The 15,304-nt window shown below is 43.6% G+C and overlaps 1 protein-coding gene across 1 annotated transcript in view; it reads right to left on the bottom strand.

The window, feature by feature from the left end:
- Nucleotides 1–15,304, bottom strand: part of EXOSC7 (exosome component 7) — an 80,532-nt gene that overhangs the window by 18,756 nt on the left and 46,472 nt on the right. The window lies entirely within an intron of this gene.

The following is a 15,304-nucleotide window of genomic DNA, read 5'->3' as shown; positions in this document are numbered from 1 at the left end:
AATTATTCTTATGAACTAGCACTACTGAATAATTTAATTGCTAAGTTCAGAATAAAGAATAATGTTTGAAAACCAGCAACTCTATAACCTGTTAAACAAGATTGATTAAGAACACAAATGCAGTTGGTGGGAACAGATAAAGTAATAGGACAATTGGCATAGTTTAATATATGCTAGTCTATGACAACATTTATTTGATTTGTTTTAATTGTCTATAATAGCAAAACTTATATATAATATATCAAATTGCTAATTTGCCCCATTTCCTATAATAATTACAACTGAATGTCAGTTAATAGAGCATTTTTTCTATTTTTAGAATAATTTAATAAGGATTATAAAGATACAATAGTAAAAGTTAATAGAAACAAGATACAGGTGAAACTCGAAAAATCAGAATATCGTGCAAAAGTTCATTTATTTCAGTAATGCAACTTAAAAGGTGAAACTAATATATGAGATAGACTCATTACATGCAAAGCAAGTTAGTTCAACCTGTGATTTGTCATAATTGTGATGATTATGGTTTACAGCTCATGAAAACCCAAATCCACAATCTCAGAAAATTAGAATATTACATGCAATCAATAAAACAAGGATTGTACATAGAACAATATCAGACCTCTGAAAAGTATAAGCATGCATATGTACTCATTACTTGGTTTGAGCCCCTTTTGCAGCAATTACTGCCTCAATGCGGCGTGGCATGGAAGCTATCAGCCTGTGGCACTGCTGAGGTGTTATGGAAGACCAGGATGCTTCAATAGCGGCCTTCAGTTCTTCTGCATTGTTCGGTCTCATGTCTCTCATCTTTCTCTTGGCAATGTCCCATAGATTCTCTATGGGGTTCAGGTCAGGCGAGTTTGCTGGCCAATCAAGCATAGTAATCCCACGGTCATTGAACCAGGTTTTGGTGCTTTTGACAGTGTGGGCAGGTGCCAAGTCCTGCTGGAAAATGAAGTCAGCATCCCCATAAAGCTTGTCTGTGGAAGGAAGCATGAAGTGCTCCAAAATCTCCTGGTAGATGGCTGCGTTGACCCTGGACTTAATGAAGTAGAGTGGACCAACACCAGCAGATGACATGACTCTCCAAATCAACACAGACTGGAAACTTCCACTGCACTTCAAGCATGTTGCAGTATGTACCTCTCCATTCTTCCTCCATACTCTGGGTCCTTGGTTTCCAAATGAAATGCAAAAGTTGCTCTCATCAGAAAAGAGGACTTTGGACCACTGAGCAACAGATCAGGTCTGTTTTTCTTTAGCCCAGATAAGTCGCTTCTGATGTTGTTTGTTGTTCAGGAGTGGCTTGAGGAATACGACATTTGAAGCCCATGTCCAGGATCCGTCTGCGTGTGGTGGCTCTTGATGCATTGACTCCAGCCTCAGTCCTCTCCTTATGAAAGTCCCGAACACTTTTTTTTTTGGTAAAAAGTTTTATTGGTTTTAAAAACATTTATGGGAAAAAGGTAATAGGATACATAGAAAATTTTAGTAGCTTCCATGTTGGCAGTAGAAATACCCCCCAATCTCACACTTTTACAATTTTAAAAATAACATGTAAAGGATAGTATAAACAGAATTCTTACTTTATGTCAACAACATGTTCAATCATCTCTTTCTTTGTCACTTCCTAGTATATCAACAATTGCAATAATATTTCAGATGTTTTTATTTTTTTGACCCGAGCCTTTTCGATATTGTTTCCTCCTCTCTGCTCCCGGGTGGAGCCGTGCCCCCCCCTCCATATCTTGTACATTGCTGCTTTCCCCCCCACCTCTGCTATCTTCGTCCTCTTGGAGGGAAAAATGTTTTTTAATAAAGGCATCTGCCTCGTCCACTGTCTTAATTCTAACTCGACTTCCTTCCCAGAAAATCAACATTCCTTCTGGCAATAACCATCTGAACCAAATTCCTCTATTATATAGTTTCTTTGATAAGGAAGCGTATTTCCTCCTTTTCTCTGCTCTTTTTTGGAATTTGCTTTAGAATGGTAATTTCTTTGTCTTGGTATTTTAAAGGTCCCTCCCTTTGGGCCCCTAGTACCTTGTCTCTCGTGGCCCTCGTGAGAAATTTAACGTGTACCTCTCTTGGAACATTATGAATTCTGGCATATGCTGAATTGATTCTATAGACCAGGTCCATATCCCCCAGATCTGCTCTTTGTTTCTCTTAAGGTATTCTGCTAAGATTGTGCTCATAATATCTTTAAGATCTTCATTTTCTGTCTCTGGTAGGTTCTGGAACCTGAGAAAAAACAACATTCTTTCCAATTCTATTTTGGCCATAAAATTTTCCAGTTCTAAATTTCCCTTTCGGACCTCCTTAACCCTTTCTTCCATCCCAGCTGCGCTTTCCTCAAGTACTACAATTCTCTGTTTATTCTCTGCTGTATTATGTTGTACCCCTCTGAGTTCATTTTTGAGGTCTGCCACTTCCTTCCTCAGTTCATTTTGACCTCTCATAATTTCCTGGAACATTTGGTTGACAAATAGTTCTTTTGAACTCTCTCCAGCAGCTTCTGTTTGAAGCAATGAAGTGATCTTCGGCTGCTGTGTACTTGGACTGGAAGCCGCTGAAGCCGGGGCCGAAAGTGACTTGCCCGTTGGGGTTTTTTTAGGTCCCATTATCTAAGTTCAGAGATGGTAAATCTTATGCAAAGAAAATGGCGTCACCAGGGCGCACAGCCGGGCTGGTCCAGGGCAACAGGCAAATCCGAAAGTAAAGAGTCAGTTCCCCTTCACTGTTCCAAGACACAGAGGTACAGCAAGAAGGGAAAAACCAAATAAATCAAATCCAGAAGGTCCACGAAGCAGAAGAGGTCCGGAGCACCCTCATGGGAGGTATTAAAAGATGCCAGAAATCATTTCCTTTTTCCCCAGCGTGGTTTCAAAAAGCAGACTTCATTTGTAAGTACAAAAACGAGAGCGGAGGCGAGCCATTTCGACTCCTCCTTTCCGCAGGGAGAAGAGCAAAAGTTTTAGTTTTTTTAAAAAACAGCTCAGCAAACACTCTTGCAACTGTGATTTTAGTCTTTCTCACATAGTTAATTCAGGTGAGAAGTCAGCCTTTGTTCTCTCTCCATTCCGGAGTAGAGAGAGGAAGTTTGAATGCCGCTTTTTCCGAGGGGGGGTTAGAAAAGAAAAACTCCCTCTCCAATCTTCGGCTTAAAATAGATTGAACAAAAACTTACGATAGCCTGCTGCTTATCCGTTACCAATAATTGAAGAGATTAGGAAGGATCCTCCACAGCCAACATTTCAGCCACGTTTCCTTTGATGTAACTTGTTTCCTCCAGAATCCTTTAGGTGAAGAGGCAAGCATGCCCCCCCTTCTGCTCCCCGGCTTCTGGGGCAAAGCTGGAAAAAACCCTGCCGGCTGCCGCCGACTCTGGGGGCTCCAGCAAGCCGCCGCTACAGCAGGAGTCCCCTCCAAGGTCTCCTGTGCTCCAAAAGGAGCCCACCGAGAAGACAAGCGGCAGACGAAATGTCCGTTGCCTGCAGGGACCGGAAGTGATCTCCGTCCCGAACACTTTTGAATGGCCTCTTGCTGACAATCCTCTCCAGGCTGTGGTCATCTCTGCTGCTTGTGTACCTTTTTCTTCCACTTTTCTCTTCCACATAATTTTCTATTAATGTACATTGATACAGCACTTTGGGAACATCCAACTTCTTTTGCAATTACCTTTTGAGGCTTTCCCTCCTTATGGAGGGTGTCAATGATAGTTTTCTGCACAACTGTCAGGTCAGCAGTCTTCCTATGATTGTGATTCCTACTGAATCAGACTGAGAGACCATTTAAAGGCTCAGGAACCCTTTGTAGGTGTTATGGCTTAATTAGCTGATTAGAGTGGACACTTTGAGCCTAGAATATTGCACCTTTTCACAATATTCTAATTTTCTGAGATAGTGGATTTGATAGAAAGGCTGCTTGCTGTAATAATAAAAAGAGTACATAAAACAAGAAAGAACAGAAAAAAGAAAAGTAAAATGATAGTAAAGAAAAAGAAAATAAAGACTTCCAATTTTTATTACAAGTATAAACTATTTTAATAACATCACCATCTCTTAAATAAAACAAATGACTTTTCTTCCCATATCCCATCTCTTATTTATAAACAATTCCATACAGCATTGTTATTTCAGTTTTAGTGTCATCAGAAGTCCATTAATGGTTACCAGATATAACAATGTAGCTACATTAACCTTGATCAAATAATCCAACTTTATATTCCTCCTTTTTATTTCTAATAATGTTAATGTGTAGTCCATTCAAATAATGTCACATATTTTGATTTCTTTTCATGTTTTTCTTTGTTTTTCATGAGATTCAAAACTTTTCCTTTATTTGGAAAATATAATTACAGAGGGCAGACAGACTTGCAGAAACATTTGGTAAAAAGAAGGCAGAGGGTCTCTGCTTTTATATGAACAACTGATGATGCCAAAATGTAACTACACTAAAGAAATTCTGAGCTGTGGACTTAAGAGACATTAATTATTAATTGCAAACCATTTTATTCTCCACTAGAGTTTTCCTAATTTCTACTATTTACAGTGTATGTTTCTCCACAAGTTTGCATAAACAATGCATTACAAACTCTAGCTGACCAGTTTATGTGGGCTGAAGTAAAATACCCAGATTCACTCCTCATTGTATTAGGAGATTTCATCAGTGCTAACTAAGCCAAAAGCTACCAAAATACTTTCAGCAATCAAATGTCTCACTAGAGGCAAGAATACTTTAGACCACTGTTACACAACATTAAAAGATGCTTATCAGTCTTGGTTACCTAGGAGGAGCCAAAGTTGTGACGAGACGACGTGCGATCTCAATGCTCTGAGTTCGCAGTCGATACTTTTGCCACTGGGTGGTCCAAATTGACCTAAACCGTCCCCCAGAGACGGTGAACAGGAAGCATACGTCTTGCTGATCTCAGGGACATCGCAAAGTCCCTTACTGATCCAAGAGAAGTTCTTCAAGCCGGTGACAAAAAATCCAGCCATTTGGCTGATGAAATTGGGGCGGCTCCAAAACGGAAGGATATGGAAAGAGAAAGTGTTTCCAGCTGATGAAGAATTTTTAGTGTTTTAAAAGCGACTGCCTATAAAAAACATAAAATTAATTTAAATTGGAGAACAGAAGAAATAAGCGGCGGAATTAAATTTAGAATGGTTTTGGACAGTGGGTTATCTTACTTTTAAACACTATCTTCACAGATGGAATTTATGCAAGCCTTTTAAAACGAATGGATTAAGTTTTGTCTATTTTTTTTTCTTTTACTATTCTTTGTAATGTATGGACTAAAATTCTCCTCTTTCATAACTGTGGGTGTTTTTCTAACTCATTTAAGAATCGGATTTTTTTAAACTTGAAATACAAAAAAGATACAAAAAGAAACAAAGAAAATTGCAACATTGCAACAATAGTGCTGCCACTCAGAGGCTGGAGGTTTGTGTGTTGGAAACGAAACACTTTTATTTTTTTCACTGATTATCCTGGCTTGGCACTTCAAGGTCTCACTACTTGTTTATAGAGAGTGATAAGAAGAAAAGCACACAGATGTTCCTTTGAAGTATATTTTTAACCAGAGAAAGGTGAAAATGAAATGTTATTGTGAATCTATGCTTAATCCTGTTAAAACTTTCTAAGCTAGAGCAGCAGTGTTTGTTGTTGGAGATAATGGTACAATCTCAACTGCAGAAAGAAGTTTTAAGTCTGCAAAAGATATTCTCAGAAATTCAGAAACTATCAGATACACATAAGAGGATAGAGAAGAAGTTGGAAGACTGAATGCATCTAACAGCAAAAAATGATGAAGAAGTTGAAGATGTTTATCAAATGGAAAATGTGGCGGTTAAGATCCTAAAAATCAAAGAGAAAAATGAATATAAAGAAATTAAAATTGCTGATATTTATGGTGATTGGTTCGTCTCTGAAAAGGGAAAGAGTGGAATAAGAGGAATTAAATGGAGGGGAAATCTACCCCAGATGGCAAGATACAGAAGAAGAGAAAACAAAAGAATTTATGGATTTAAAGAGAGAAATTTTATTAGCAATATCATTGATAACACTACTGACAATCAAAGATAAGCTGATTAAGGAAACAGAAGAAGGCCATCGAAGTCTTTAAGAAGATGTTGGATAGCCATTTGTCTGGAACGGTATAGGGTTTCCTGCCTAGGCAGGGGGTTGGACTAGAAGATCTCAAAGGTCCCTTCCAACTCTACTATTGTATTGTATTTATTTATTGAAATTACATGAGAAATTTTATAAGCAAAGAGTTGCTAAGAGGAGTCCATACAAAGTTGATTAAGGAGATGATTAGAGTACTGACACCACAAATGGCAGAAGATATGAGACTGTTTTGCTATTGGAAAGATACAGGTTGATAGATGGAAGGGTATAATTTAAAACTAGTTAAACTTAGTGAAATTTAGTGACATAGATATAGTTAAATAATTGATAATGATAATGTATACAATGTGTAGTGTTATGATAAGTAACAATGGGATATGAATATTGAATGGTACCCATGAAAGGAAGATTAGAAATCATTTTGGATTATATATAAAGGTTAATAAAAAAAGAATTAAGTTAGATTCAGTTAAGTCTTGATTATTAGGGGGGAAATAATATGATACAGGATATAGTCAAATAAAGGAGGGATAATGATAACAACATATATGTGTGTGTGTGTGTGTGTGTGTGTGTGTGTGTGTGTGTGTACAACATAAGGAAATGGGATGTAAATTGTAAACAGTGATTTGGAAAAAAGGATTAGAAAACTTTATTATTAAATATTATGGATGTTTAGCTAGAATAGGACATAAGGATTCAGTATTATTGGAGGATTTTAGAAATAGTAAATTAAATGCCAGTATGTGGTTATGTATTAAATCTTGGTATATTTTATGATGAAGGATGTTTAAACAATTATAGTCAAATGAAAATAAAGGTATGATGATGGTAACATGTATAAATATCTGAGTTAAAATACTTGAGTTAATATGAATTATGTTTGTTGACTGTGGAAGAGATGCACGTAAGCCTTTTTGTAATCAATGATACACTTTCTACAGTATGTAAAGAAGGATGTGTTGTGTTTGTTTCGAAAATTAAAAATAAAAAAACTTTTATATAAAAAAGATGCTTATCAGTCTTGACCACGAGCAACTGGGGGACAGTCTGATCATTGTATGATTCACATTGTACCTATTTATAGACAATAAAAACGATAAAAACCAACAATTAAATCAGTGAAGTCTTGGACTGAGGAGGCAAAGCTAAAGCTACAGGCTTGCCTTAACTGCACCGATTAGAACATTTTCAAAGATACCTCTGAAGACTTGAATGGACTCAGATACTGTAAGTTTTTGTGAAGACCTATGTGAGCTGACCAAAACCCCATTGAATTTGAATTGAATTTATTGAATTTATAGACCGCCCCCTCTCCCCGAAGGGACTCGGGGTGGTGTACAGACGACAAGATAAAACCATATACAAAATAAATAATCTTAAATACCCCTAAAATCGGATTAAATGTTAGGCTGTACAGTGATAAAAATTAAAAAACAACCTAAAAACCTACCCCTAAAAATTTAAAATACAGGCTAGAAAGATTAAAACTACGGTTAGGCCAGGCCAGCTAAGTTGAACAGGTGGGTCTTAAGTTTCTTGCGGAAGGAGCGGAGATCGGTGGTCATTCTGATGTCGGGGGGGAGGTCATTCCAGAGGGTCCGGCCCATCACAGAGAAGGCCCTACCCCTGGGCGTCGCCCGCTGGCACTGCCTAGTGGACGGCACCCGGAGGAGTCCCTCTCTGTGAGAGCGAATCGGCCGCAGGGATGTATGGGGTAGGATGCGATCCCGCAGATATCTAGGTCGTGCCATGGAGCGCTTTAAAAATGATAGTCAACACCTTGAAACGTACCCCAAAAGCCACAGGTAGCCAGTGCAGCCCGCGCAGGAGAGGTGTTACATGGGAGTACCTAGTACCTCCCATAATTGCCCGCGCGGCCGCATTCTGGACCAGCTGCAGCCTTCGGGTGCATCTCAAGGGAAGCCCCATGTAGAGAGCATTGCAATAGTCCAGTTGGGACATCACTAGCGCATGGGTGACTGTGTGAAGGGCGTCCCGGTCCAGTAGGGGACGCAACTGGCGCGCACCAGGCGAACCTGGTGGAACGCCCCCCTTGCCACAGCTGTCACTTGGTCATCCATTGACAGCCGGGCATCCAGGAGGACGCCCAAGTTGCGTGCCCGCTCCACGGGGGCCAGTTGTTCGCCCCTGATGGCCAGCGATGGAGCTCACTGGTTGAACCGGGGCGCCGGTAACCACAGCCACTCCGTCTTGGAGGGGTTGTGCTTGAGTCTGTTACTTCCCATCCAGACCCGTACGGCTTCCAGGCACAGGGACATCACTTCGACGGCATCGTTGGGGTGGTTCGGGGTGGAGATGTACAGCTGAGTGTCGTCAGCGTACAGATGGTACTCGACCCCAAAACCACGAATGATCTCACCCAGCGGCTTCATATATGTGTTGAACAGGAGGGGTGAGAGGACCGACCCCTGCGGCACCCCACAAGTGAGTGGCCTCAGGGTCGATCTCTGCTCCCCTGTCAGCACACATTGCGTTCGACCGGAGAGGTAGGAGGAGAACCACCGCAAAACGGTGCCCCTCACCCCCAACCCCTGCAGACGATGCAATAGGATACCATGGTTGATGGTATCAAAAGCAGCCGAGAGGTCTAATAGGACCAAGATGGAGGAGCAACCCCCATCTCTGGCCCTCCAGAGATCATCCACCAACGCGACCAAGGCCGTCTCCATGCTGTGGCTGGGCCGGAAACCGGACTGGCGCGGGTCTAGATAATCAATTTCCTCCAAGTGGCGTGGGAACTGTTGTGCCACCACACTCTCTACAACCTTCGCCAAAAAGCAAAGGTTGGAGACAGGACGATAGTTAGTTAACATAGCTGGGTCCAGGGAAGGCTTCTTGAGTAGGGGCCTCACCACCGCCTCTTTCAAGGCGGCCGGCAAGAACCCCTCACTCAAAGAAGCGTTAACTAACTCCTGGAGCCAGCCTCGTGTGACCTCCCAGGATGCCAGTATAAGCCAGGAGGGACACGGGTCCAATAAACATGTAGTGGCTCGCAGTCGCCCACGCAACCTGTCCATATCATCGGCAGTAACAGAGTCAAACTCCTCCCAGAATGGTCCTTCAAGACTCGCCTCCGGCGTCCCTTCTAGACTACTGAAGGGGACCCACTCGCTACGGATCTGAGCGATTTTGTCCTGTAGATATTCCCCAAATTCCTCTGCTCTACCCTGCAAGGGGGCTTCCCGCGGCCTCTGTGAAAGGAGGGAGCGGGTCACCCGAAACAGGGCGGCAGGGCGGTTATCTGCAGACGCAATAAGAGCGGCACAATATTGACGCTTGGCCACTCTTAATGCCACAAGGTAGGTCCGTAAATAGGCTCTTACCTGTGTTCGGTCAGATTCGGAGTGTGAAGATCTCCATCTGCTCTCTAGGTGTCTCTTGTGGCGCTTCATCACCCTTAGCTCCTCGGTAAACCAAGGGGCCAGGGTAGCTCGCTGCCGCAGGAGAGGCCGCAAAGGCGCAACCCGGTCCAAGGCCCCGGCCGCCGCACTGTTCCATGCGGCCACCAGGTCCTCCATCCGGGAGCGGGTCAGGGCTACAGGAAGTGGCCCAAGCTCCGTCCGGAACCTATCAGGTTCCAGCAGGCGCCTGGGGCGGAACCATCTAGGACATTCTGGTTCCGCCTCCCCGCGATGGGGGCTAGCGCCCGGGAAGTCGAGCCGGAGAAGTGAGTGATCTGACCATGACAGGGGTGTAATAACTAATTCCCCTACTCTCAGATCACTCCTCCACTGGTCAGAGAAAAAAATAAGGTCCAGCGTGTGACCTCCCTCATGTGTGGGGCCCTGAATTACTTGGGTCAGGTCCATGGCTGTCATGGAAGCCATGAACTCCTGAGCCGCCTCGGATGATCCCCTTGTCGACGGCAGGTTGAAATCCCCCATAACCAATAGCTTGGGGGTCTCAACCGCCATCTCTGTGATCACCTCGAGGAGCTCTGGCAGGGCCGCTGATGCATAGCGAGGAGCCAAGTATACAATCAACAAGCTCAACTGTTTCCCTGGGCCCCACTTCACGCATAGAGACTCACACCCGGATATCTGGGGCACAGTGAACTCTCTCGGCTCCAGACCTTCCCTTATAATCACCGCTACCCCGCCACCCCTACCCAGGGCCCGCGGCTGATGAAATGCACGGTATCCCGGTGGGCACATTTCCACGAGGGGGAGACCCCCTTCGTGGCCCAACCAGGTCTCCGTTATCCCTGCAAGGTCCGGCTCCCCCTCCGAGATCAAATCATAAATGAGGGGGGCCTTATTGACAACGGACCTTGCTTTGCACAACATCAGCCTCAGGCCCTGGCTCTGTAGGTCCTGGCCACCTAGAATGCGGGGGTTGGGACAAATGACCGGTTGTGTCCAAAGACCACGGTCTCCCAACCGGTTACAGAATCTTCGTCTATCCTCGCACCTACCCCTCCCTACGACCGTTGGGATGAAAAGACCCTCTAAGGGAATATCGTTATTCTCCCTCCCCTCCCCAGCTCCGCTCACTCCTCTTCCAACCCCACCTGTCCGCCTGGCACTAACCCCTCTCTCGGCCTGACTAACCCCTCCCTCCCTGGAACCCACTAAAACATGTAAATAACATTTTGTTAAAAACCCCCTAAGTTTTCGCTTCCTCCACCTCTCTGGATTAATAAATCCCTCATCAAGGTGGGCCCTCGAAAGGGCGGAGGGCCATACTTGCAAGAGGGGGGACTCCCGCAGTAAAATCAGGTCTGTCCTCAGATATATGGTAGACCATAGTTTCAGCAGGGCCTCAGATCAATTATGGGTGCTGTAGATGTTAAGGCATATAATACACTAAGTCCAGTGCGATGTAAAGGCCAAAGCTAAGCTGGACTAGCCAGATGCCAGAAGGTCACAATCGTAGGTGGGGGGATGGTGGGCTGGTCAAATAATCTGCATGTGGTAGCTGGTAGGTATATTCCGGATATTAGGAATACCTCTGACCTGGTAGGTATATTCCAGATATTAGGAATACCTCTGACCTCCGCTCCTTCCGTGTAAAGCTCAAGACCCACCTATTCCAAGTAGCTGGCCTGGCTCAACTATGATCTAACTATATCGCTCCTGACGGGTTTTTATTTGGGTAATTTAATTGTATTCATTTATTTAGGGGTTTTTAAACATTGTGATTTTAATTGTTTTTATTCATCAGCCCACCTCCTCCTTGTACACGTCTTGGTATACATCTTTGTTATATGTATGTCCTGTCTAGATATTTATTTCATGTGTTTTATTGTATGCCGCCCCGAGTCCTTCGGGAGAGTGTGCGGCTAAGAAATAAATATTTATTATTATTATTATTATTATTATTATTATTATTATTATTATTATTATTATTATTATTATTATTATTATTATTATTATTATTATTATTATTATTATTATTATTATTATTATGTGGTCAGCAGGGGACAGATGGTCTATAGATGGTAAGCAGGGGGCAGATGGTCAGTAAGACAGTAGGGCAATAGATGGTAAGCAGTAGATGGTAGGCAGGGGGCAGGTGGTCAACAGGCAGCACGCAGATGGTAAGCAAGGGGCAGATAGTTAGTAGGTGGTCAGCAGGGGGCAGATGGTCACAACAAAGTAGGCAGCTAGCAGGGGGCAGATGGTTCTCCTGCCAAGCCTGGCACTGAAAGCCTCCTGCTAGTCACCAGCATGCCCCCTGATTCCTGCCTGGCCTCCAGTGTCACCAGCCTCCCTCCTCCTACCAGGCCTCCAGCGCTGAGAACCTCCCCCAGCGCTCCTTCGCTCCCGCCACAGGCCTGCATCCGCCGTTCGTCCTTCCCTGCATGTTCGGCGTCTTCCAGCTGCCGCTCCAAGCCCCAGCGTCGTTCCTGCCGGCCTCCAACACCCCGGCCGGCCTCCAGCCTTCCCGCCGGCCGTTCGTCCTTCCCTGCATGTTCGGCGTCTTCCAGCTGCCGCTCCAAGCCCCAGCGTCGTTCCTGCCGGCCTCCAACACCCCGGCCGGCCTCCGGCGCTTCGGCCGGCCTCCTACACAGTCAGCAGCAGGCTGGGAGTTCGGCGTTCGGTGTCTCGGTGTCCCCAGCCGCCGCCGCTTCAAGCTCCAGGCTCCAAGCTTCAGGCTTCTGAGAGTCCACTGGCGCCAACCTCAGCCAGCACGCCCCCGAACACGCCAGCTGCCTTCACCCAGCCATCGTTACGCCCAGCGTCCAGTGTCTCCTACGGCGTTTCTCCCCCCAGCTGGCCGGCCGGCGCCGCTCACTCTCACTCTTGCCGCTCACTCTCTCATTCTCCCATTCTACTTAGCTGCCAGACCACCCTGGAGACCAACTTGGGTCATGAAGAAAAGCCAGGGTGGTCGTTTACTGGACCCCGGTCCTCAGGGTGGAACAGAGGACCGGCAGCATCCCTGCTCTATCAAAAGAGCCCCGCAAACATATGGAGCTCAGAGGCAGGCCGCCATTGCTCCAGGAAGCTCCTCCTCCACTCTATTTAAAAAAGAGGAGCAGGTCTTGAATATACAGTAACAATAAGCCTTGGTTTACCGCTAAACTCAAGCAGCTATGCCATGCCAAAGAGGAAGCCTACAGGAAAGGAGATAGAAAGCTATACAATCTGGCCAGAAATGTATTAACAAGGGAGACGAGAGCAGCCAAAAAAAAAAAAAAAGCTACTCTGAAAAGCTAAGGAATTAATTCTCAACAAATGAGCCAGCAAATATGTGGAAAGCTCTTAAAAGTATCAATGGTTACAGCAAACCTTCCTCCCATGTAGAAGAAATCGAAAACTGGCAGATGACCTGAATGTATTTTACTATAGGTTTGAGAGGAAACCACTGCTACCTATTTCCACAATCCCCATCTCAGACACACCAACAACAGCCAAGCCTCCTATAACTGACCCTATCCCATTGGGCCCCCCAACCTCTGTTGATTACAGAAAATGATGTGCAAGGTCTATTTCACAGACAGAAACCTGGAAAAGCACCAGGCCCAGACAAGATAACTCCTTCTTGTTTGAAAGCTTGTGCAGACCAATTGGTTCCCATCTTCACCCACATCTTTAATAAATCACTAGAGATATGCTATGTTTCTTCTTGCTTCAAACATTTCACTATCATCCCAGTGCCAAAGAAACCCCCCATCAAGGAACTGCATGACTGCAGACTGGTTGCTCTGAAATCTGTAGTTATGAAAATCTTTGAAAGGCTAGTGTTGGCCCACCTGAAAAACCATCACGAATCTGCTGTTAGACCTCTTGCAATTTTCCTACTGAGCAAATAGATCAGCAGATGATGCTTTCAATATGGCTCTGCACTTCATCCTACAACATCTTGAATCTCCAAAGACCTATGCAAGTGTCCTTTTTGTGGACTTCAGCTCGGCATTCAATACAATCATTCCAGATAGTCTTCTAACTGAACTAAATCAGTTAGCTGTGCTAACATGTAAGTGTATCATAAGCTTTCTAACAGACAGGAAGCAGCAGGCAAAGCTATGCAGAATCACATCAGATACCTGTACAATTAGCAAGCCCCTCCCTCCCCCATGGGCTGTGTGTACTCTCCACTTCTCTTCTCTCTACATACTAATAACCCTCCTCTCTGTGGCAGCCTCTCAAATATTGGAACATTGCTATCAAGCCTCCCCTGGTCCTTCTCTTCACTAGACTAGCCCAGTTCCTGTAACCGTTCTCTGTATGTTTTAGCTTCCAGTCCCCCCAATCATCTTGGTTGCTCTTCTCTACACTCTTTCTAGAGTCTCAACATCTTTTTATAGTGTGGTGACCAAAATTGGATGCTTAGGTGTGGTCTTACTAAGGCTTTATAGAATGGTATTAGTACCTCTCTTGATTTTGATTGCATCCCTCTGTTAATGCAATTTAGGATTGCATTGACTTTTTTGGCTGCCACCACATACTGTTGGCTCATATTTAATTGGTTGTACGATAAGACTCCAAGATCCTTTTCACACTTACCACTATTAAGCCTGGTTTCACCCAGTCTATATGTTTACTTTTGGTTTTCCTTGCCTAAGTGTAAGATTTTACTTTTCTCTACATTGAATTTCATTTTGTTAGATAGGTCCAGTGTTCAAGTCTGTCTAGATCCATCTGGATCTTGAGCCTATCTTCTCGGGTGTTGGTTATTCCTCCCAACTTAATATCATCCACAACTTTGTTAAGTTCTCCTTCTATCCCATCATCTAAGTCGTTTATGAAGATGTTGAAAACTACTAGGCCTAAGACAGAACCTTGTGGTATCCCACTCCATGTAGACATAGTTCCATTAAGGAGTACTTGTTGAATATGGTTTGTCAGCAAGTTACAAATCCATCTGATAGTGATGCTACCTATCCTACTTTTTCTAGCTTACCAAGAAGTAGGTTGTGGTCTACTTTGTTGAATGCCTTGCTGAGGTCTAAGTATATTATGTTCACAGTATTTTGCTGGTCTACTAATTTAGTCACTATATTGAAGAATGAAATAAAATTGGTTTGACATGATTGGTTTTTAACAAACCCATGCTGACTTCTAGTTATTATTTTACTTGTTTCTAGATGTTTTTAAAAATCTTTTTCAGTATCTTCCCAGGTATTGATATTAGGCTGATTGGTCTGTAATTTCCTAGGTCTGTTCCCCCCGCTTTTTTTTTGAAGGTAGGAGGAACAGCATCAGCTCCTTTCCAGTTCTCTGGTAGTTTCCCAGTACTCCAGGAGTTTTGAAAGATGTGGTACAGTCGTTCTGGGATGACATCTGCCAGCTCCTTTAGAACTCTCCTGGTGATTTGTATTCAACAAGATCAGACAGGTGTTCTCTTACATTTTTTTTGTTGCTTATTTTAACTTTTATTTCTAATCTATCTTTTACAGTTACGTTTTTGGTAGGTTGGACTATTGGTTCTTTTTGCATGAAGACCGACGCAAAGAATGAGTTAAGCACCTCTGCTTTCTCTCTGCTGCCTTTTACTTCTTTGCCATCTTCTCTCTTTAGTGGACTAACTTTGATTTTCTTATTTGTATGTTGGGAAAAACATTTTTTTATTATCTTTTACTTTTGTTGTAAATCTTTGTTCATTCTGAGCCTTTGCTTTCCTGACTTTGTCTTTGCAGATTCTGGCTATCTGCTGATTCCCTTAGTTATGTGTCCTTCTTTCCATTTTCTGTACT

The sequence above is a fragment of the Natrix helvetica genome, assembly GCF_964273705.1.
Source record: "Natrix helvetica genome assembly, chromosome: Z".
Classification (NCBI taxonomy): Eukaryota; Metazoa; Chordata; class Lepidosauria; order Squamata; family Natricidae; genus Natrix; species Natrix helvetica.
This window is presented reverse-complemented; position numbering and strand designations above follow the sequence as displayed.